The 22,914-nt window shown below is 42.8% G+C and overlaps 1 protein-coding gene across 1 annotated transcript in view; it reads right to left on the bottom strand.

The window, feature by feature from the left end:
- NCKAP5 (NCK associated protein 5) overlaps nt 1-18,563 on the bottom strand; it is a 992,075-nt gene extending 973,512 nt beyond the window's left edge. The window contains exon 1 of the mRNA XM_032638276.1: nt 18,498-18,563. The gene's annotated coding sequence lies outside the window, so the exon portion shown is untranslated. The remainder of the gene's footprint in view (nt 1-18,497) is intronic.
- Nucleotides 18,564-22,914: the final 4,351 nt, after the last annotated feature.

The raw sequence follows: 22,914 nt of genomic DNA, 5'->3' as shown, positions 1-22,914 counted from the left end.
GCTTCCATCCTGAATACACAATAATACCATTAAAAATAATAATAATGCTCATTAATTTTTAAGACCATGTCTCAGGCATTTGTGCAAATATACATATGCATGACACACCCAGAATGTGTAATCATTATAAAGTCTCTCTCTCTCTCTCTCTCTCTCACACACACACACAGAGTTTTAGAAAGAAGTAGTTCCAAGCTCAATAGCTATTTGCAATCAGTTATTAAAAAGCTCAACTGACATCCTGTTTCTTCCCTTTTCTTCCAATCTCCTTTCTCTTTCCCTTCTTCTTGCCCATCCTTCTCATATGATTTAAGTCAAGAAGAATGTAATCATATCTACATTAGGCCCTAGCACTGACTCTTTTTCAGAACTCTGTTTCACACGGAATGACCTCATCACAAGTTAATCCTCCATTGCTGCTAAAATAAATCTCTATTGAATGAGGACATTTGTTTCCCTCCCTTCAATAGGAGTTTAAAATTTTTTAAATGTAAACTTGGGAAGGAAATGTCTCAGATGCATCTGGGTTCCCGGAGAATAGCATCAGAATGCCGCACGCTTTGTAAGACATGGCTGGAGGTGGTTATCTAATAAGACGCCTGCACCTCTTTCCTTTCCTCATCCGCCTCCTGTTGCGGGGATTCTTCCTTTCCTACAGAGAACGCGTCTTTCTCTTTGGAACACACTGGCTAACTTGGGCCCCTCTGTTCTGCTTGGTGGGATCTCATTGGCTGTCCCGAGGCCCAGGTGTCAGTTTGGGAATGCGTCCTCCTAGGGCAGGCATCTGGCCCTGGGTCCTTGGCAAACCAACTGTGACAGGTTCCTCCGACAGCTGCAGTGACAGGCTGTGCTTCCAGGTGATTACATAATCCTGCTTTCTGGCCTGCTCATGTGTTTGGATTGGAGCCATTTCCCTGGAACAGGGATGAACCAAACAGGGCTGTCTGCTCAGTGACCACAGCTCTGTGTCTATGGGCTGTGGTCCCCTCTGAAATTATGAAATGTCTCCTTATCTTTCCCAGGCCACTCAGACCCAGAGTTCTCACAGATATGCCCTTGGAAACAGGAGATCCTCCATTTGCCTGAAATGAGGCTGGAATTTCACTTTTCATTGTAAATCATTGTTAAATTGGATAGCTCCGCTTTGAAAAGCAGCAGCTGATTCTAATACTGGCTAGACTATATTCCTTTTTTGCGATATTGGGCATGCCCATGCAATACACATTCGACCACATGTGTACACCAGATGAAGATACGGATCAAGGAGAGGTATACTTACTGTATTTACATTTTCCAAAGACACAACACCATGTGCTGAAGAAATAATTAAAAGACTGCTTTTTAGTGAAGCTTAATGGTGCTGGTATGCAAACGCCAGTGGCCTCCCACTGAAAAAACACAAATCCACAGCAGGTGTTGGTTTAATTTAATGATAGCTAAACTGCTGCAAGGGGATACTACAGACAGTGGGTTTTAAAGTGTGGTCCCTGGACCACAGCATCAGTGTCACCTGGAAGCCTATTGGAAATGCAAATTCTCAGGCCCAAACGTACCTACTGAATCAGAAACTCTGTGAGTGGGACTCAACAATGGTTCAACAAGCCTCCACCCCCCAAATCTGTTAATTTGGGATTAACGGATATATACTACTGTATATAAAAGAGATAAACAGGAGGGACCTTGAAGATGGCGGAAGAGTAAGACGCGGAGATCGCCTTCCTCCCCACGGATACACCAGAAATACATCCACACGTGGAACAACTCCTACAGAACTCCTACTGAAGGCTGGCAGAAGACCTCAGACCTCCCAAAAGGCAAGAAACTCCCCACGTAACTGGGTAGGGCAAAAGAAAAAACAGAGACAAAAGAATAAGAACGGCACCTGCACCAGTGGGAGGGAGCTGTGAAGGAGGAAAAGTTTCCACACACTAGGAAGCCCCTCCGCGGGCGGAGACTGCGGGAGGCAGAGGGGGGAGTTTCGGGACCGCGGAGTAGTGCACAGCGACGCGTGCGGAGGGCAAAGCGGGGAGATTACTGCACAGACGATCGGTGCCGACCAGCACTCACCAACCCGAGAGGCTTGTCTGCTCACCCGCCGGGGCGGGCGGGGCTGCGAGCTGAGGCTCGGGTTTTGGTTTTGGACGGAGCTCAGGGAGAGGACTGGGGTTGGCGGCTTGAACATAGCCTGAAGGGGTTAGTGCACCACGACTAGCCGGGAGGGAGTTCGGGGAAAAGCCTGCACCTGCCGAAGAGGCAAGAGACTTTTTCTTCCCTCTTTGTTTCCTGGTGCGCGAGGAGAGGGGTTTAAGAGCGCTGCTTAAAGGATCTCCAGAGAAGGGCGCGAGCCGCGGCTAAAAGCGCGAACCCCCGAGACGGGCGCGAGCCGCGGCTGAAAGCGCAAACCCCAGAGACGGGCGCGAGCCGCGGCTAAAACCGCGGACCCCAGAGACGGGCGGGAGACGCTAAGGCTGCTGCTGCCGCCACCAAGGGGCCTGTGTGCGAGCACAGGTCACTCTCCACACCCCTCTTCCGCGGAGCCTGTGCAGCCCGCCACTGCCAGGTTCCCGGGATCCAGGGACAACTTCCCCGGGAGTACGCACGGCGGGTCTCAGGCTGGTGCAACATCACGCCGGCCTCTGCCGCAACGTCACGCTGCCTCTGCAGCTGCAGGCCCGCCCCGCACGTAGTGCCCCTCCTTCCCCCATCCCCCAACCCCCGGCCTGAGTGAGCCGGAGGCCCCGAATCAGCGGCTCCTTTAACCCCATCCTGTCTTAGCAAAAAACAGACGCCCTCCGGCGACCTACACGCAGAGGCAGGGCCAAATCCAAAGCTGAGCTCCTGTGAGCTGTGAGAACAAAGAAGAGAAAGGGAAATCTCTCCCAGCAGCCACAGAAGCAGCGGATTAAAGCTCCACAATCAACTTGATATACCCTGCATCTGTGGAATACCTGAATAGACAAGGAATGATCCCAAATTGAAGAGGTGGAATTTAGGAGCGAGATCTATGATTTTTTTCCCTTTTCCTCTTTTTGTGAATGTGTACGTGTATGCTTCTGTGTGAGATCCTGTCTGTATACTCTTGCTTCCACCATTTGTCCTAGGGCTCTATCCGTCCATGACTTTTTTTTTTAAAATACTTTTTCTTAATAATTAAGTTTAATTGTAATAACTTTATTATACTTTACCTTCGTTCTTTCTTTCTTTCCTTCCTTCCTTCCCTCCTTTAGACAACGAATCACCCCAAATTGAGGAGGTGGTCTCAGGGAGCAGGATTTATGATTTTTCCCCCTTTACCTCTTTTTGTGAAGGTGTATGTGTATGCTTCTGTGTAAGATTTTCTCTGTATAGCTTTGCTTCCAACATTTGTCCTAAGGTTCTATCCGTCCCTTTTTTTTTTTTCTAAATATTTTTTAATTCAATAACTATATTATACTTTATTTTATTTTTACTGTATCATCTTTCTTTCTGTCTTTTTTCCTTCTTTCCCTCCTTCCTTCCTTCCTCCCTCCCTCCCTCCCTCCCTCCTTTCTTTCCTTCTTTGCTTCTTTCTTCCTTCCTTCCTTTCCTCCTTTCCTTCTTTCTTTACTCATACTTCTACTAATTCTCCCTACTTTTTCTCCCTTTTATTCTGAGCTGTGTGGATGAAAGGCTCTTGGTGCTCCAGCCAGGAGTCAGGGCTCTGCCTCTGAGGTAGGAGAGCCAACTTCAGGACACTGGTCAACAAGAGACCTCCCAGCTCCACATAATATTAAACGGTGGAAATATCCCAGAGACCTCCATCTTAACACCAGCACCCAGCTTCACTCAACGACCAGCAAGCCACAGTGCTGGACAACCTATGCCAAACAACTAGCAAAACAGGAACACAACCCCACCCATTAGCAGAGAGGCTGCCTAAAATCATAATAAGGCCACAGACACCCCAAAACACACCACCAGATGTGAACCTGCCCACTAGAGAGACAAGATCCAGCCTCATCCAGCACAACACAGGCACTAGTCCCCTCCACCAGGAAGCCTACACAACCCACTGAAACAACCTTAGCCACTGGAGACAGACATCAAAAACAACGGGAACTACGAAAGTGCAGCCTGCAAAAAGGAGACCCCAAACACAGTAAGATAAGCAAAATGAGAAGACAGAAAAACACACAGCAGATGAAGGAGCAAGATAAAAACCCACCAGACCTAACAAATGAAGAGGAAATAGGCAATCTACCTGAAAAAGAATTCAGAATAATGATAGTAAGGATGATCCGAAATCTTGGAAGTAGAATGGACAAAATGCAAGAAACAGTTAACAAGGACCTACAAGAACTAAAGATGAAACAAGCAACGATGAACAATGCAATAAATGAAATTAAAATCACTCTAGATAGGATCAATAGCAGAATAACTGAGGCAGAAGAACGGATAAGTGACCTGGAAGATAAAGTAGTGGAAATAACTACTGCAGAGCAGAATAAAGAAAAAAGAATGAAAAGAACTGAGGACAGTCTCAGAGACCTCTGGGACAACATGAAACGCGCCAACATTCGAATTATAGGGGTTCCAGAAGAAGAAGAAAGAAAGAAAGGGACTGAGAAAATATTTGAAGAGATTATAGTTGAAAACTTCCCTAATATGGGAAAGGAAATAGTTAATCAAGTCCAGGAAGCACAGAGGGTCCCATACAGGATAAATACAAGGAGAAACACGCCAAGGCACATATTAATCAAACTGTCAAAAATTAAATACAAAGAAAGCATATTAAAAGCAGCAAGGGAAAAACAACAACACACAAGGGAATCCCCATAAGGTTAACAGCTGATCTCTCAGCAGAAACCCTACAAGCCAGAAGGGAGTGGCAGGACATACTGAAAGTGATGAAGGAGAATAGCCTGCAACCAAGACTACTCTACCCAGCAAGGATCTCATTCACACTTGATGGAGAAATTAAAACCTTTACAGACAAGCAAAAGCTGAGAGAGTTCAGCACCACCAAACCAGCTTTACAACAAATGCTAAAGGAACTTCTCTAGACACGAAACACAAGAGAAGGAAATGACCTATAGTAGCGAACCCAAAACAATATATAAAATGGAAATAGGAACATACATATCGATAATTACCTTAAATGTAAATGGACTAAATGCTCCCACCAAAAGACACAGATTGGCTGAATGGATACAAAAACAAGACCCTTATATATGCTGTCTACAAGAGACCCACTTCAGAACTAGAGACACATACAGACTGAAAGTAAGGGGATGGAAAAAGATATTCCATGCAAATGGAAACCAAAAGAAAGCTGGAGTAGCAATTCTCATATCAGACAAAATAGACTTTAAAATAAGGACTATTAAAAGGGACAAAGAAGGACACTACATAATGATCAAGGGATCGATCCAAGAAGAAGATATAACAATTGTAAATATTTATGCACCCAACATAGGAGCACCTCAATACATAAGGCAAATACTAACAACCATAAAAGGGGAGATCAACAGTAACACATTCATAGTAGGGGACTTTAACACCCCACTTTCACCCATGGACAGATCATCCAAAATGAAAATAAATAAGGAAACACAAGCTTTAAATGATACATTAAACAAGATGGACTTAATTGATATTTATAGGACACTCCATCCAAAAACAACAGAATACACATTTTTCTCAAGTGCTCATGGAACATTCTCCAGGATAGATCATATCTTGGGTCACAAATCAAGCCTTGGTAAATTTAAGAAAACTGAAATTGTATCAAGTATCTTTTCCGACCACAACGCCATGAGACTAGATATCAATTACAGGAAAAGATCTGTAAAAAATACAAACACATGGAGGCTAAACAATACACTACTTAATAATGAAGTGATCACTGAAGAAATCAAAGAGGAAATAAAAAAATACCTAGAAACAAATGACAATGGAGACACAACGACCCAAAACCTATGGGATGCAGCAAAAGCAGTTCTAAGGGGGAAGTTTATAGCAATACAAGCCCACCTTAAGAAGCAGGAAACATCTCGAATAAACAACCTAACCTTGCACCTCAAGCAATTAGAGAAAGAAGAACAAAAAAACCCCAAAGCTAGCAGAAGGAAAGAAATCATAAAAATCAGATCAGAAATAAATGAAAAAGAAATGAAGGAAACAATAGCAAAGATCAATAAAACTAAAAGCTGGTTCTTTGAGAAGATAAACAAAATAGATAAACCACTAGCCAGACTCATCAAGAAAAAAAGGGAGAAGACTCAAATCAATAGAATTAGAAATGAAAAAGGAGAAGTAACAACTGACACTGCAGAAATAAAAAAAATCATGAGAGATTACTACAAGCAACTCTATGCCAATAAAATGGACAATCTGGAAGAAATGGACAAATTCTTAGAAATGCACAACCTGCCAAGACTGAATCAGGAAGAAATAGAAAATATGAACAGACCAATCACAAGCACTGAAATTGAAACTGTGATTAAAAACCTTCCAACAAACAAAAGCCCAGGACCAGATGGCTTCACAGGTGAATTCTATCAAACGTTTAGAGAAGAGCTAACACCTATCCTTCTCAAACTCTTCCAAAATATAGCAGAGGGAGGAACACTCCCAAATTCCTTCTACGAAGCCACCATCACCTTGATACCAAAACCAGACAAGGATGTCACAAAGAAAGAAAACTACAGGCCAATATCACTGATGAACATAGATGCAAAAATCCTCAACAAAATACTAGCAAACAGAATCCAACAGCACATTAAAAGGATCATACACCATGATCAAGTGGGGTTTATTCCAGGAATGCAAGGATTCTTCAATATACGCAAATCTATCAATGTGATAAACCATATTAACAAATTGAAGGAGAAAAACCATATGATCATCTCAATAGATGCAGAGAAAGCTTTCGACAAAATTCAACACCCATTTATGATAAAAACCCTCCAGAAAGTAGGCATAGAGGGAACTTTCCTAAACATAATAAAAGCCATATATGACAAGCCCACAGCAAACATCATCCTCAATGGTGAAAAACTGAAAGCATTTCCACTAAGATCAGGAACAAGACAAGGTTGCCCACTCTCACCACTCTTATTCAACATAGTTTTGGAAGTTTTAGCCACAGCAATCAGAGAAGAAAAGGAAATAAAAGGAATCCAAATCGGAAAAGAAGAAGTAAAGCTGTCACTGTTTGCAGATGACATGATACTATACATAGAGAATCCTAAAGATGCTACCAGAAAACTACTAGAGCTAATCAATGAATTTGGTAGAGTAGCAGGATACAAAATTAATGCACAGAAATCTCTGGCATTCCTATATACTAATGATGAAAAATCTGAAAGTGAAATCAAGAAAACACTCCCATTTACCATTGCAACAAAAAGAATAAAATATCTAGGAATAAACCTACCTAAGGAGACGAAAGACCTGTATGCAGAAAATTATAAGACACTGATGAAAGAAATTAAAGATGATACAAATAGATGGAGAGATATACCATGTTCTTGGATGGGAAGAATCAACATTGTGAAAATGACTCTACTACCCAAAGCAATCTACAGATTCAATGCAATCCCTATCAAACTACCACTGGCATTTTTCACAGAACTAGAACAAAAAATTTCGCAATTTGTATGGAAACACAAAAGACCCCGAATAGCCAAAGCAATCTTGAGAACGAAAAAAGGAGCTGGAGGAATAAGGCTCCCTGACTTCAGACTATATTACAAAGCAACAGTAATCAAGACAGTATGGTACTGGCACAAAAACAGAAAGATAGATCAGTGGAACAGGATAGAAAGCCCAGAGATAAACCCACGCACATATGGACACCTTATCTTTGATAAAGGAGGCAGGAATGTACAGTGGAGAAAGGACAGCCTCTTCAATAAATGGTGCTGGGAAAACTGGACAGGTACATGTAAAAGTATGAGATTAGATCACTCCCTAACACCATACACAAAAATAAGCTCAAAATGGATTAAAGACCTAAATGTAAGGCCAGAAACTATCAAACTCTTAGAAGAAAACATAGGAAGAACACTCTATGACATAAATCACAGCAAGATCCTTTCTGACCCACCTCCTAGAGTAATGGAAATAAAAACAAAAATAAACAAATGGGACCTAATGAAACCTCAAAGCTTTTGCACAGCAAAGGAAACCATAACCAAGACCAAAAGACAACCCTCAGAATGGGAGAAAACATTTGCAAATGAAGCAACTGACAAAGGATTAATCTCCAAAATTTACAAGCAGCTCATGCAGCTCAATAACAAAAAAACAAACAACCCCATCCAAAAATGGGCAGAAGACCTAAATAGACATTTCTCCAAAGAAGATATACAGAATGCCAACAAACACATGAAAGAATGCTCAACATCATTAATCATTAGAGAAATGCAAATCAAAACTACAATGAGATATCATCTCACACCAGTCAGAATGGCCATCATCAAAAAATCTAGAAACAATAAATGCTGGAGAGGGTGTGGAGAAAAGGGGACACTCTTGCACTGCTGGTGGGAATGTGAATTGGTTCAGCCACTGTGGAGAACAGTATGGAGGTTCCTTAAAAAACTACAAATAGAATTACCATATGACCCAGCAATCGCACTACTTGGCATATACCCTGAGAAAACCAAAATTCAAAAAGAGTCATGTACCAAAATGTTCATTGCAGCTCTATTTACAATAGCCAGGACATGGAAACAGCCTAAGCGCCCATCATCGGATGAATGGATAAAGAAGATGTGGCACATATACACAATGGAATATTACTCAGCCTTAAAAAGAAATGAAATTGAGCTATTTGTAATGAGATGGATAGACCTAGAGTCTGTCATACAGAGTGAAGTAAGTCAGAAAGAAAAAGACAAATACCGTATGCTAACACATATATATGGAATTTAAGGGAAAAAAATGTCATGAAGAACCTAGGGGTAAGATAGGAATAAAGACGCAGACCTACTGGAGAACGGACTTGAGGGTATGGGGAGGGGGAGGGGTGAGTTTTGACAGGCCGAGAGAGAGTTATGGACATATACATGCTAACAAACGTAGTAAGGTAGATAGCTGGGGGGAAGCAGCCGCAAGGCACAGGGATATTAGCTCGGTGCTTTGTGACAGCCTGGAAGGGTGGGATGGGGAGAGTGGGAGGGAGGGAGACGCAAGAGGGAAGACATATGGGAACATATGTATATGTATAGCTGATTCACTTTGTTATAAAGCAGAAACTAACACACCATTGTAAAGCAATTATACCCCAATAAAGATGTTAAAAAAAAAAAAAAAAAAGAGATAAACAACAAGGACCTACTGTATAGCACAGGGAACTATATTCAATATCTTGTAATAACCTATAATGGAAAAGAATCTGAAAAAGAAAAAAATATATATATAACTGAATCCCTTTGCTGTACACCTGAATCACTGTAAATCAATTATACTTCAATAAAAAATAATAATTAAAAAAACAAGGCCCCCACCCCAGGTGATTCTGACACAAGAAAAGTTTGAGAACATTCTAGGTGAAGCTGGGGCTTGATGTGGTCTAATTGAGGGAGCGTGAGTGTTGCTCTAGAGATTTACACGTGCTCTGCGAATAATCACTCCATCATGATCCACTCCTACTTCAGCTACATCTAATTCATGCTGCTCCTACTTTCTGCTAAAAGGTGCTACTACCAGCTGTTTAATTCTCTGCTCCCACTCAATTATACCCTCTATACACATAGTAGTCATTAGCTGGTGACTGCTGTAATATGTGCAGCTCTGCAGACATCCAGATACATCAGCCCACCATTAAATCCTACTCAAAATCCCTCCAAGGAACAGACATAAAAGTCCCCATTTTATAGATGGTGGTAATCTAAGTTGCCAGTGGTGTTTCAATCAAGACAATGTAAAAACAGCTCTGGGTTCACCCTTTGTTCTAATGAATGGCATGTTTGCAGTCTCCTGGTCCCGTCAACCTGGTATGAAATCTGAACTCCTAAGACAATTCTCTAAGCCTCACTCAGCCTTGACCAGATAAGAAGTTGGGATAGGAATACACTGTTATCTGTTCAAGATGTCTCCAGTCAGCTAATAAAAAATTTTCATAGACAAAATCATTTTGCAGAACAGAGTCTGGGATGATGACCACTGTTGCTGAGGTCATGGTGAGACAGGCATCTTCATACAATGCCAACAGGAGTTGTAAACTGGTACAACCTTTCTAAGGAAGCAATTTGGCATATCATTTGACTTCGTAATTACACCTCTTGGAACTGATCAAAAGGCAATTGTCCAGAGATGGAAAAAATGATTAATATACAAGAAATTTCTAAAAAAAAAAAAGAAATTTCTAATTTTATTTTTAAATGAAAAACGGGAATAATCTACGTTTCAAATAATACGTGGTTAAATAAACTAGTTCTTCCACAAGACGGACTATAATGCAGACTTTTATAAATAGATTCTTGAGCACAATTTATTAAAAAATAATCACAAGACACTTAAGTGAAAACAGCAGGATACAAAATTTTATAAACAGTGAGATCCCATTTTTTTTTTTAATTGTAAGTTAACACACAGAGATAGGCATTGAAAGTAACTGAATAGAAACCACTGACATATTAGGAGTGGTTACAGTATTTTATGATACCAAACCTGGGAAAAAATATTATCCCCATTTACAGATGAGGGAACGGAGGTCCATAAACACAAGCTAGATTGTCCAAAATGACTTAATAAATAGAGATCAAGGTCAAGCTTGTCTGGATCAAAGCCCATGCTTTGCAGACTCTATTGTCTACAATTTCTGGTAGCTTAAGTGGTCTGACACATCATGGTTAGAACTGGGAATGCCAGCTAGGGTTTCTTACTTTTCTTTCTGTTCTATTGCAAGGAACATACAAAGTATCATTTGGTCACAGGTCATAGACCAACCTCCATCTAGATTTCCTCCAAGTATTTCAAGAAACACTGATAATAAAATTTTACAATTATTGGGAATTCTCAGGCAGTCCAGTGGTTGGGACTCCTCGCTTTCACTGCCAAGGGCCCGGGTTCAATCCCTGGTCGGGGAACTAGGATTCCACAAGCCATGCAGTGCGGCCAAGGAAAAAAAAATTTTTTAATTAAAAAAAATTACAATTATTGAACGCATAATACGTATTAGGCATGCGCTAATCATTTTATGCGTTATTCCATTTAATAGTTTTATGACAATGTTCTATATACTATAATGTTCTATGTATTATATATGTGATATATATATATATTATAACATTCTGTATACTATAACGTTCTGTATACTATAAGCACTATTCACCTTATTTCACAAATGAGAAAACTGAGACTCAGAGGGTTTTAGTATCTGCCCAGTACACACAGGCAGAAAGTAACAATTCCAGAATTCAAACCATCTGTTGGACTACAGAAAAGTCTATGCTGCTCTGAATTTCTCCATTCTGAAATCTTTCTAGAGAAAAAGATTCCTCCAACTCCTCCCATCTCTTACTCTGGCATCAGGTTTCTGTGTTTTGGCATAAATAATATCTTGGCACGGGGCTGATCATTAAAAAAGAAAAAGTGAGAGGCACTGTTGGCCCTCGTAAGAGCCTGGGATTAAGTACGAGCTGATATTAGAGATAATCGGCAGATCTGGCCTTTTCTCCTTAACACCTTCAGCACAGAGCTCATGAAGAGCTTAGGTCTTCCATAGTAAAAGTTCATTCAGTTACAGTGAATTCAGACCCTTAGTGGGGCCTCATTAAATACTTAAGTGTTAATGATCAGCTGAAGCCAAACACTCTCTACGAATGTAAAGGCCTGTGTCTCAGGACTGTCCAGCAAGCTGCCAACACAAGTGCCATGTGACCGGCAGGCCAATAATACCCTCGCTGAATCCCCCGTCACTTCCTTCCCTTCTGCTTCAAATTCCTGGCCCGTTCCTGAGCACCTCTGTACTTGACCTGAGGGCTTATCTCCTTGCCCTCACTCACCCTTGAGAGCTGATGCTTTATGTGGGTGACCTACCATCACCTCGACTTCCTTCCTCAACAGTCTCTCACTTATTTTTGGATCACATATAACAATGTCAACTTCAGGAAAAGAGGTACCAGGTGATCCTCAGGGTCTGGTGCTCCCAGGGGCTCTCCTCCAACAAAAGAAAACCATACGCGCCCACTTAGATGTGAAGTACTGGGAAAAGAGTACTAGCTAAATTCATGTCCAATTTGCCTTCTCCTAAGCCTCAGGGTGGGGGTATGAGCAGATTAAAGTCAGTTGGCACTTGATCTCATTTTAAGACAGCAACACACACACACACACACACACACACACACACACACAGGCAGGCACATTCACACACACACATCACCTTCAGGAACAAGGCAGGTGACCATGTGAAGAGCAGAGTGGGGACAGTAAGGAGCGGTGGGGACTGTAATGAATAGGAAAGTTCATAGCCAGCTAAAGGCATTAAGATCTAGTTTTTTAAATACTTAGTGGACCAAACAAAAGAGGTCTCCAGCCAGTCCACTATCTATGAATTAGACAATCCATTTTTAGCCTTGGCTAACTGTACTTCCATCAAAAGTTGAATTCAGGGGAAAATAGGATACTGAGACTCATACTACGGGTGTGCCCTGGCCCTAATCTCGTAGGCTATCATCAATGCCCTGGAAGCTCTCCTCATTTCCCTTCATGAAGCAACAGGCTGGCACCAAATTTCACCATGATATCAGTCATCATAATTTTTAAGAACAAGAAGTAAGAACAAGAATTCAGGAGCCAGACTGCTTGAGTTTGAATCCTAGTATACCATTTAGTAGCTAGGTAACCTTGAGGAATTTAATCAGGCTCAGATCTGTAAAATGCAGGGACTAATGACACCACCATCTCATAGAGCTGTTGCAAATTACTTAGAACAATGCCTGGCACATAATAAAGGTTCATCATCGGATAACAATCATTGTAAGACCAACCAAAACGCCTCACGTCTGCATCTGGGAGATAACCTGAGTATGACATACTCAGTCATCTCTCAGTTTGGCAGGGAACATTGGAATGGAAAAATCCAGAATAATTACATCTTCCTGGGAAAGACACTGATGTGGATGACAGAAGAGGACTTATGTATTTTGTACACACAGTCTCCACCTGAAGGGAAGGATGGGAAAAGTCTTCAGTGGGGCAGAGGAGCGGTAGGTGGGGTTTGAAACTGGGTTTGTCCCAGTCTGAAATGTGGACAGTACAGGGAAAGAGTTGGCCCTCACCAACTTCCCTGCACTGTGAGGATGAGGTCTTCCCGGCACCTCCCTCTCCCCTAGCCTCTCTTAACCTCATCTTAATTTGAAAACACCTTGCCATCAGCGTCCAACTCATGCCTCTCTCTTCTTCAAATCACCCATGCTAGGATATTGCCTTTTTCTCCCCAACTCTAACAAAGATGCCAAATTTTTACAAAGGAAGCAGTTTGATTTTCTAAATCACAGGATAGTGTAATGACTGATTACTCCATTTGCATTTTAACTTTTATCCCCCATCAAGACTTTCCAGTCCCTCTAGTACAGCATTTTTCAAATCATTGTTCATAACCCGCTGGTGGTTAAATCAGCTTAATGAGTCCAGAACAGTATTTTGTTATGGAAATAAAATTGAAAATGTTAAAATAGAATTAAGAAGAATAGAAAATATAGTGCAAGCCATGTACTAAATGTATCTATATCTGTCAACTGCATCCTAATGTAAAATGTATTTCTTTTTTTTTTTTTTTTTTTTTTTTTTTTGGGGTACGCGGGCCTCTCACTGTTGTGGCCTCTCCCGTTGCGGAGCACAGGCTCCAGACGCGCAGGCTCAGCGGCCATGGCTCACGGGCCCAGCCGCTCCGCGGCGTGTGGGATCCTTCCGGACCGGGGCACGAACCCGTGTCCCCTGCATCGGCAGGCGGACTCTCAACCACTGCGCCACCAGGGAAGCCCTAAAATGTATTTCTTATTGCATGTCCGTGATTAAAAGGACATGCACTCTCGTAGTCTCATGTGCTTGGGTTCTGGCATAATGAAACTCACGATTTCCTCCCTCCCTCCCTCCCTCCCTTCCTTCCTTCCTTCCTCCATTCATCAAGAATATATGAAGAATCTACAGAAAGCCAGGCACTGTTCTAGGCACTAGAGGTATAGAAGGAAACAAAATCCATAAAGTTCCTTATCTCCTGGAACTTACATTCCAGAAGGAGAAGTTAGGCAATAAGCACATAAACAAAAGTATACCTAGCCTGTAAATTAAGGATAAGTGTTATGGATAATAAGTAGGCGTGGCAGGGATGGAGATGGTATGGTTGGTTGGAAAATGTGTCTCTAATATGGGGTCATTGAAGCAGACTTGAGATAAAGGGGGAAGCAAATCATAAGAATATTTAGGAACACGTGTTCCAGGCAAAGGGACCAGTGGAGCAAAGGCCTTGAGGTGATAACCTGCTTGGTGCTGAGAAGAATGGCAGGGATCCAGCGTGATTTGAGGGAGGGAATGACGGGACAAGTGGGTGGAAAATGAAATGGGGTGATGGGGTGAAGATCATGGAGCCGCTGCAGACAGGGATAGAACCCTGGTGTGCACGTAGCAAGATGCAGACCCACTAGTGGTTTTGAGGCAGAGGACTGACCTCATCTCACTTACATTTCTAAAGGAACACTAGGACTCCTGGGAAAAGACGAACTGCAGAGAAGTAAGAGAGGACATGGTGACACCAGCCAGGACACTGGTCATCCACAGAGTGACATGGTAGGTGGCTCTGACCAGAAAAAGAGCAGTGGAGGTGTTAGGATGTGCTCAGATTTGGGATACTTTAAATGTAGACCTGACACACTGATGAGGTAAATATAAGTGTGAAAGAAATTTAAAAAGCAAGAATAAATCCAAGAATTTTATCTGAGAAACCAGAAAGATCCTGCCTATCCTGAGAGAGGGGAGCCTGTAGGAGAAATAGGTTTCAGGGAGAAATCAGGAGTCGTTCTGAACACGTTAAGGTTGGATGTCTATTAGGCATCTAGTTGGAGGTGCCCAGTAGGCCACTGGGTATAGGAGCCCAGGATTCAGGAGAGAGATCTGGGATGGAGATATAGATTTGGGAGTTGTCAGTATATAACTAGTATTTAAAGCCCTGAGGCTGGATGAGATCACCAAGGAAGTGCACATAAATAAAGAAGAAAAGATATTCAGACAGTGAGGTAATGTTCAAGCACATTATAATAGTCTTCATGCCCACCAGATGGCCAAAGCCTCTTTATATGTATGTAGGGAACCGTACAGAAATATCTGAACGGCAGCATCAGGAAGGCTGCCCTTCTTTCATGCAATAAACAGTGTTTGACTGCCTGCTGGTGCCAAGCATTGACAACCTCAGAGAGAAAAGGAGATTCAAAAACATTCGGCCTTGAAGGAAAGGAAGAGACTCGCTAATGGACATGCAACTCAAACTGATTCAGGTAGAAGAAATTTCATCGGGTCTCTCCCTGCTGCCTGAAAGCAACTCAGCCAGGAGGCTGTGGACAGTCAAGGCCCTAGTGGACTGGGGCAGAAGCCCATCCCCATAGGAGCCCCACCAAGATGACTCTCCTGCCTTCCCGCTCTGTTGACCAGCCCTCAGCCCTGCCCTGCCTCATCTCCCAGAACTCCAGGATGTTCTCCCAAGAAGTATCAGCTCTGCTGGACCTACCTGGTTAACAGGGCCATCTCCCCACCTTTCCATCCTGGGCATCCTCCTTTCAACACTTTTAGGGAAAAGGGTTTTGACTGGCGGTGGGCGAGAAGTGATCCTGACAGCTACACTAAACTGCAGAACACAAAAAGGATAACAACAGCTCCAAAAGGTGGCAGAACTGGCCAAGCCCCATTGTAGTGAATTGTCCTGTGTCTTTAAATGCCATCACGTAAGGCACTGTTATTGTTTACAGTTGCCCCTCCTAGATATCTAGAGGGAGAATCGCTCTTTGGGCCAAACGCTTTGACTCACTGGCGCAGAAGACTCTTCTATTTTGATAAGCGGTTTTCTCAATGTTTTCGCATATTTCAGAAGGTTTGTTCACAGTATATGCAGTGGTGAGTGTGTAGCGTGTGTATGAGGGGTATGAGGGTGTAATATGTTGTGAGTGAGAGTAGCATGTGCTGTGTATGAGTGTGTGAGTGATATGTGTGTCAGGATGTGAGTGGTGTACGTATATGTGTGCATGTGAGTCTGTGTGTGTGTCTCTCCCTCTCTGAATCTGTATCACGCCTGTGCTGGGGCCCAGTCTGCAGAGAAGCCATAATAAAGCCAAGACCCACTTGGCGGGAACTTCCTCCCCGCCTGGAAGATAAAGTGGGGCTGCAAGTCAGATGGGGCCGTGAATCATTATCTAGATCCTAGTGATCAATATTCAACTAAGAGCCCAAATAAACAGTGTGAGCTAAGTTGGGGCCTCATAAAGCATTTGAAATGCTGGGTTTCCCTTCCTGATGAGGCGATGTGTTTGCCAACCAAGGTTGCATGAAGTCATATGTCTCAGAAAACAGCTGCCCCATTCTGCTGCTGTCTCCTGCCCTTTCCAGATAACTCAGGCATCTCCCACTGCACTGGGAACACAGAGCCACGTGTCTCCAGGAAGGAGTCGGGGGTGGGCACTGCCGTGTCCAGGCAGTTGTCAGAGGCCGGAGGGAAAGTACAGTCTGAAAATCCTGGCCTTCTGGAACAGCTTGGAGAAAACTTTAGCTACAGCTGTCACTGCTGGCATCTGGCTCCGTCACACTCAAAGCGAGGGCTCCTGGGATCCATCTGAAAAAAGAGGTGAAAACACCTGGACCCCATTTTAGAACGTATGGAGGACTTCTGCACGTGTCATACTTTTCGTTCCTCTTATCAACCCTGAAAAATGAACTGAAACTCAGAAAACTTAGTGTCACAGAAGCAATCTCAGAAGTGAGCCTCAAGCCCTGGTCTTTAATTATTTTCCTTATATTTATCAGAAAAGTAACACATGCTTATGATGGGAGGTTTTTTCAAACCGTACAGAAGAGTATAAGGCAAAAAGTGAAAAAAAAATGTGTTCATTCCTACTGTAATAGAGAGGGACGAATCTGACTCCGTATTAGATCTGTTTCTTTTACTTTAACCTTTGTATTCTATTGCTTTTGCTTTGAGTTTAAGAATGTTGCTAATAGCCTGAAATAGACAGGATGGCCCATTCTCCAAGCTCTGATCTTTAAAGGTGTAACACTTTTTCATTCATATAGAGATAAAAATTTGCAGAACAGAGAATAACATTTATCTCGTTAGAGGTTTACAGGATCATCGTGACCTGACCTATGTGGACACCTGCAAGAACAAAGGATTCCTCCACCAAGAAGCTTGCAACAACGAACCATGCCCCTCCCTTGCCTGGCCTTCAAAAGGGCTTTGCTGAAAGCCTTCAGGGAGTTTGGGTTTGGGGTTGGGGGGGGGCATGAGCCACCCACCTCCTCACATGGCCCTGCAATCAAACTTTCTCTGGTCCAAACTCTGACATTTCGGTATTGTCTGTCCTCCCTGTGTGTCAGGCACACAAACTTGCATTCAGTGACACTAGGATGAATCAGTCCTTGAGGGTAAGTATCTACTGGTAACGATGTCTTGTAGATCCTTCCACAAAGGGTCAATCATTTGTACACAAATATATGTTTATTCTTTTAAAAAATGTAAGTCAGATCACATTTTACACACGTGTATGAACAGAAAACATTTTTCATTTGACAGTATACCTTGTATCATTTTTATATCAATGTATACCATCTACATAGAATTTTTTGAATCAATGCACCCTGGTTTATTTAACCAGTTCCTTGCTGATGAATATTTACATGGTTTCAAACCCAAGTACCTGGATTGGACATACCAGGCTCTCTTGCTAAAAAACTATATTGCTCTAGTTAGAGAATGAGTTTTCCAGGCCAGCCTCAGGCAAAATTAAAGTTATTTACGTATGTAGGTATTTCTTTATTTATACAACACCTAGTGTCAGATAAGGCTTAAGGCCTTCACACTCGGGCCTCTCCTCTGAATCCTGTTCTCATTGGCTTGCCTTTGGACTCTTTCTCCATTCCCCTATCAGACCCTTGAATTGCTAACAAGGAACTGGGAAACAATTTCTTGACTTCATGTATACTTTAGACTTTGCATTCTCACAACACTGGGAACTAGTCATTAGAACACCACCAATAATTTGATATCACCAAGACCACCAGTTTCATTGAACTGATGTCATGTAGACACAAATTCAGGGGTGTATAGGTTAACATCTATTTACTTTTATAAAGGCATCTGTGGTTTTTCTTCATAATATGTTGTGTGCCCCATGACCTTTTATAAAAGGGAAACGTTTGTTTATTTGCTTGTTCAAAATAAGTAGAAAGTTCGTGCTCAGGTTTTGATGAAAAGATGGTTTGTGTTTTTCTATGCCATGTGAAACGCAAACATTTAGAGATTTTAAATTATAGTTTTATAAACATACCCAGCTTCGTCAGGGTCTGAATGGGGATTCATTGGAGTTAAGCTTTGTTCTCAACTTCAGTCCAGGACCCAGGAGACGAAATATACTGTATCTTTGAAGCAGAAAGCAGTTGGGTCAGTCCTGTTAAAATACAATTCCAATGCCATCTGTTTACCATGGGCAGTGGGGCCCTGGATTATTAACTACTGAGGAAGATTCAACAGTTCACAGTGGTTATAAGATAAACAGTCATTGTCACCATAATTTTAAGTAGATTGTATCTCAACAAAGCTGAAGCAGAATCCACAAGGGAACTCAGAAATGCTTCTTTAAAACTTATTTAATGTTGCACTTTCCTCCATAGATAGGTGCACATAAATATATCTGTGTGTATGCATGTACATAAATGTGCATATAGTTCCCTGGCCATCTTCACAAAAGAGGAAGGAAGAAGGTACCCTAATCAGCTGTGTAATATGGATGACAGGGTCCTGGACTTTGGAATTTCATGACAAAATTTTCAAAAAACAATGGCATGCACCTTGGGACCAATGGTATTGAAACGGAGCAGGACCCTGTGGGGTTCCTGGGCACAAAAGCCTTTCTGTGTCCCTCATCTTCTGGTTTGGAGGAAATAAGCTTCATTTAGCCTCCGTGACCTTCCCTGAGTTCGAAAGGGCAGGTTCAAACAGTTGTCGATCAGGGAAGGGAGGGGATGCAGAGACAAGGGAGGAACAGTCAAGAAACAATAGCGCAGCCTTGGGGCAGGGTCCTGGTTCCCCCTCAAGGGATACACATAACAGTATCTTGGAGCTCTTCTGTAGAACTAAAACCCCCACCAAATGGAAGATGTTAACTACCAGATGAAGCATTCTTCATTCCAGAGAGAAGGTCACAGTTCAATAACAATCACAGGAGCACCTGAGATGATCTCTAGATTGAAGGAATGCGGGCTCTGCATGCACACTGGTCCTTACCAGAAGCCCCGCCCCTTGACTATAAGTGTCCTCACTACCCCCTCCAGGACAGGACACACAGTTTTGAGGGCATTAGCCCGCTGTGGCCCCCTTTGCCTGGCAAATCAATAAAGCTATTCTTTTCTACTTCACCCAAAACTCTGTCTCTAAGATTCAATTTGGTGCCGATTCACAGAGCCCAGGTTTCAGCATCAGCATCTTCTATTATCATTACTGCACACACACACATACACACACACACACACACACACACACACACACGAAACGCAAGTATTTCAATGACAAAAATCAAAAATCTTAAAGTAGATATCAATTCTTTAAAGTGAATACTAAACACTTTATTTTTAAAAACTCCCTGCATAATTTTTATTATTTTCCTTTGGCCACAGGGCTGGGAAAACCAGGACACAGACAAACATTCGGGTACTCTGGCGTGGCGGTCTGCACTTATCGGCTCTTCAGTCTTGCTCGAGTTACTTCACCTTCCCCAGGCTCAGTTTCCTCTTTGGTGAAACAGAGATAATGATAGCACTTCCCTCACAAGGAAAATGTGGGGATTAAATGACATATCACACATAGAGGGTGCAGCATGATATACAGGGCCCCAGAGCAGCCCTCAGCTCTGCCTTAGGAGAACTCTTGAGTTGCCTACATGTGAATGTGCAAAGAGTGTCCACAGACACTGGGCTGGTCCTCTCTCAAGAGTCCAACCAGGAGACCAGATCCACGCGGAGCCTTATAGGGAGATGCGATGCATATAGGCTGTACTTTCTTCCCGCCCAAATCTTCTCCAATCCACAATTAGTAAAAATGTTGTTCTTCCTCCGAAGTTTCCCTCAGAGTGGCAGTACAGTCACGTCACGTGGAGCCAGCCCTTCTCTGATGAGTCTATAAGAATGACGAATTCAGGAGGGGTAGTTATTGCCGTCGTGGTACTCTTAGGCAGGATGGGCCAATGGTTAGGTGCCGGTACCCTCTCCATCACGGGCAGAATCGGACCTTAGACATCTGAAGGCTGGGGAGAGACATCTAACCTAAGTGAGGAAAGTGTCCTCTCTCTCTCGCTTTCATGTGCACACAAGGCTGGCTGAGGTGCACATATCTTCACATCTTTCCTCTTGGCACTCCCTGCCCTGCTGCCATCAGAAGATGAACAAGCTTGCCTCCCAAGTTAAACTGTGACTTCCTGGTGTCTGAGACCACGGTTTGTTCATTTTTGGATCTCTAGGACCTAGTATAGTGCCTGACACCAAGCAGATACTCAACACACTTTTGATGACATGAAATGGAACTGAAAGAGCCATGTGGTCCTCTTTAAAAGGAATGAATTTCTAGCTCTCTGATCCCTTGATAGCACCAAACCATATTTTGCTGTCCCTGTTTTCTCATCTACAAGACAGAGATAATTCTTCCCACTTGCCTTTTCTCATAGGTTGTTGTAAAGAGATAACAAGATAGATCGAGTCTAAGGAAACTTTCATAAAGTTTAAAAGGGTTGAAAAATAATATGATTATTTTAAGACACAAAGAAGATCTGTCGGATCACTTTATTCCTATATGAAGAACACAGGATACCGCTGAGTCACTGAGTTTATTCATTTCCTCACTTATGCCTTCGCTCATTCATTCTACAAATGCACACGGGCACACTGAGCATCACGCTGGAATAAGGCAACACTATTGTCAAGAAGCCGAGGGTATCATGGTGGAAACCAGGTAGTAAATATTTTAGGCTTGGTGGGCTATATAGTCTGTGTTGCAAGTACACAGCTCTGTGGTTGCAGCAGGAAAGCAGCCACAGACGATATGTACACCCATGACTACGGCGGTGCTGTATAGCAACACTTTATCCACGAACACTGAAACTTGAGTTGCATAGAATTTTCACATGTCACGAAACACTGTTCTTCTTTCAATTTTTTTAACCATTAAAAAATGTACAAACCATTCTTAGCTCGTGGGTCATCCAAAAATAGGTGGTGGGCCAGATCTGGCCAGGACCTTAGTTTACCAGTCCCTATTTTAATGGACGGATCATTCTGGGAGAGTGATGTGGATGAAGGTGAGATTGCAGAGCTGTAGGCACCACTTATGAGGCCAATGGCCCAGGTGAGACATGACCAAAAAAGAAAAAAAAAAAAGATCCTGAGCCTTGGCGTGGAAAAGGGGAGGACAAGCAGATTGAAGAAACTATGATCATTGGATGTAGGGAGACAGATGGATGAGTCAAGGATGACCTGCAGGGTTCCAGCATGAATGAGTGAACAACATGTTGCTATGAACTGAGGGAAACCAGAAGTGGGTTCCGGGGCAAAATGCAGACAGAAAGTTCTGCTTTAGACATGGGCTCACTCTGGGGAGCTTATGGGGCGTGCAGGTGGAGTAAGGCCCTGGCACCGACTGAAGCTGTTACAGAGAATAAACAAACACCTGGCTTATATCATGTGTTTAAGCCATGTGTTATATCCAGGGATGGAGGGGCAGGAAGGAGGAATCTTGTCAATCTTTCCACCTCCAGAGCGAGTCGGACCTAAATCTTCCCAGAGCAGTGAGAATTCCTCCTTCTCTGCAGGCAGTGTAACCTACATCCACCATGCAAATCATGTCAATGTCCTCTCATTCTGTCGCAGGAGAGATGGAGGCCCACCGACAAATAACCCCCATGGGTGAACACTGTAAATCTTTTAAGTTCCCACATCTTCATGAAAATTTCTGCTTGACAAATCTGCTCCCATGAATTAGTTACCAATAGCATAACTGAGAAAAAACATGTCAAAGATCTTAGTATATGGTCTCTGTGATTACCTGCCTAAGGAAACTATCACAGCATCCACCAAAGGCAACTTGGAGTTAGCCTCAAATAGTGATCCTCAAAGCGTGCTACTCAGACTAACAGCATCAGCTTCACCTGGAGACTTGAGAGGATGCAGATTCCTGGGTCCGATCCCCCAGACCTATCGAATCAGAAACTCTGGGTGTGGGCCCAGCAGTCTGTGGTTTAACAAGCCCTCCAGGTGATTCTGATGGACGCTCAAGTTTAAGAACCAATGACCTAAAAGAGGTGGCAGCTTCTGTCCTTGCCACGACCTTTGACATCCCCCTGCCTCACCTGCCCCTCGTTGCTCTGGTTTATTCAGGACAATTGATGCCAGTCCTTTTACTCTAAGCCAAGTGTGTAACTGAGCAGGACCCTATGAGGTCTTCCCAGAATAGACCCCCTCCCACGTCCTCCACCTGCCTTTTGTCTGTAGGAAAACTTTAGTCACAGAATAAATTTAATCAGAGAACTGAGAAAATGCAAAAAGAAAGGAAAACAATCAATCAAGACAAAATAATAATACTTTAGCCATTAAACAATCCAAGGACTTTTAGTTCCTCCTCAAAGGCTATAGATGATAATCTGAGTCATGTCCTTCGAGCTGTTTTGCAGATACTGAAACTCCCACCAGGTGGGAGAAGTT

Source organism: Phocoena sinus, chromosome 7 (genome assembly GCF_008692025.1).
Source record: "Phocoena sinus isolate mPhoSin1 chromosome 7, mPhoSin1.pri, whole genome shotgun sequence".
Lineage (NCBI taxonomy): Eukaryota > Metazoa > Chordata > Mammalia > Artiodactyla > Phocoenidae > Phocoena > Phocoena sinus.
Note: the sequence above shows the minus strand (reverse complement) of the source record. Positions and strands in the feature narration are given on the sequence as shown.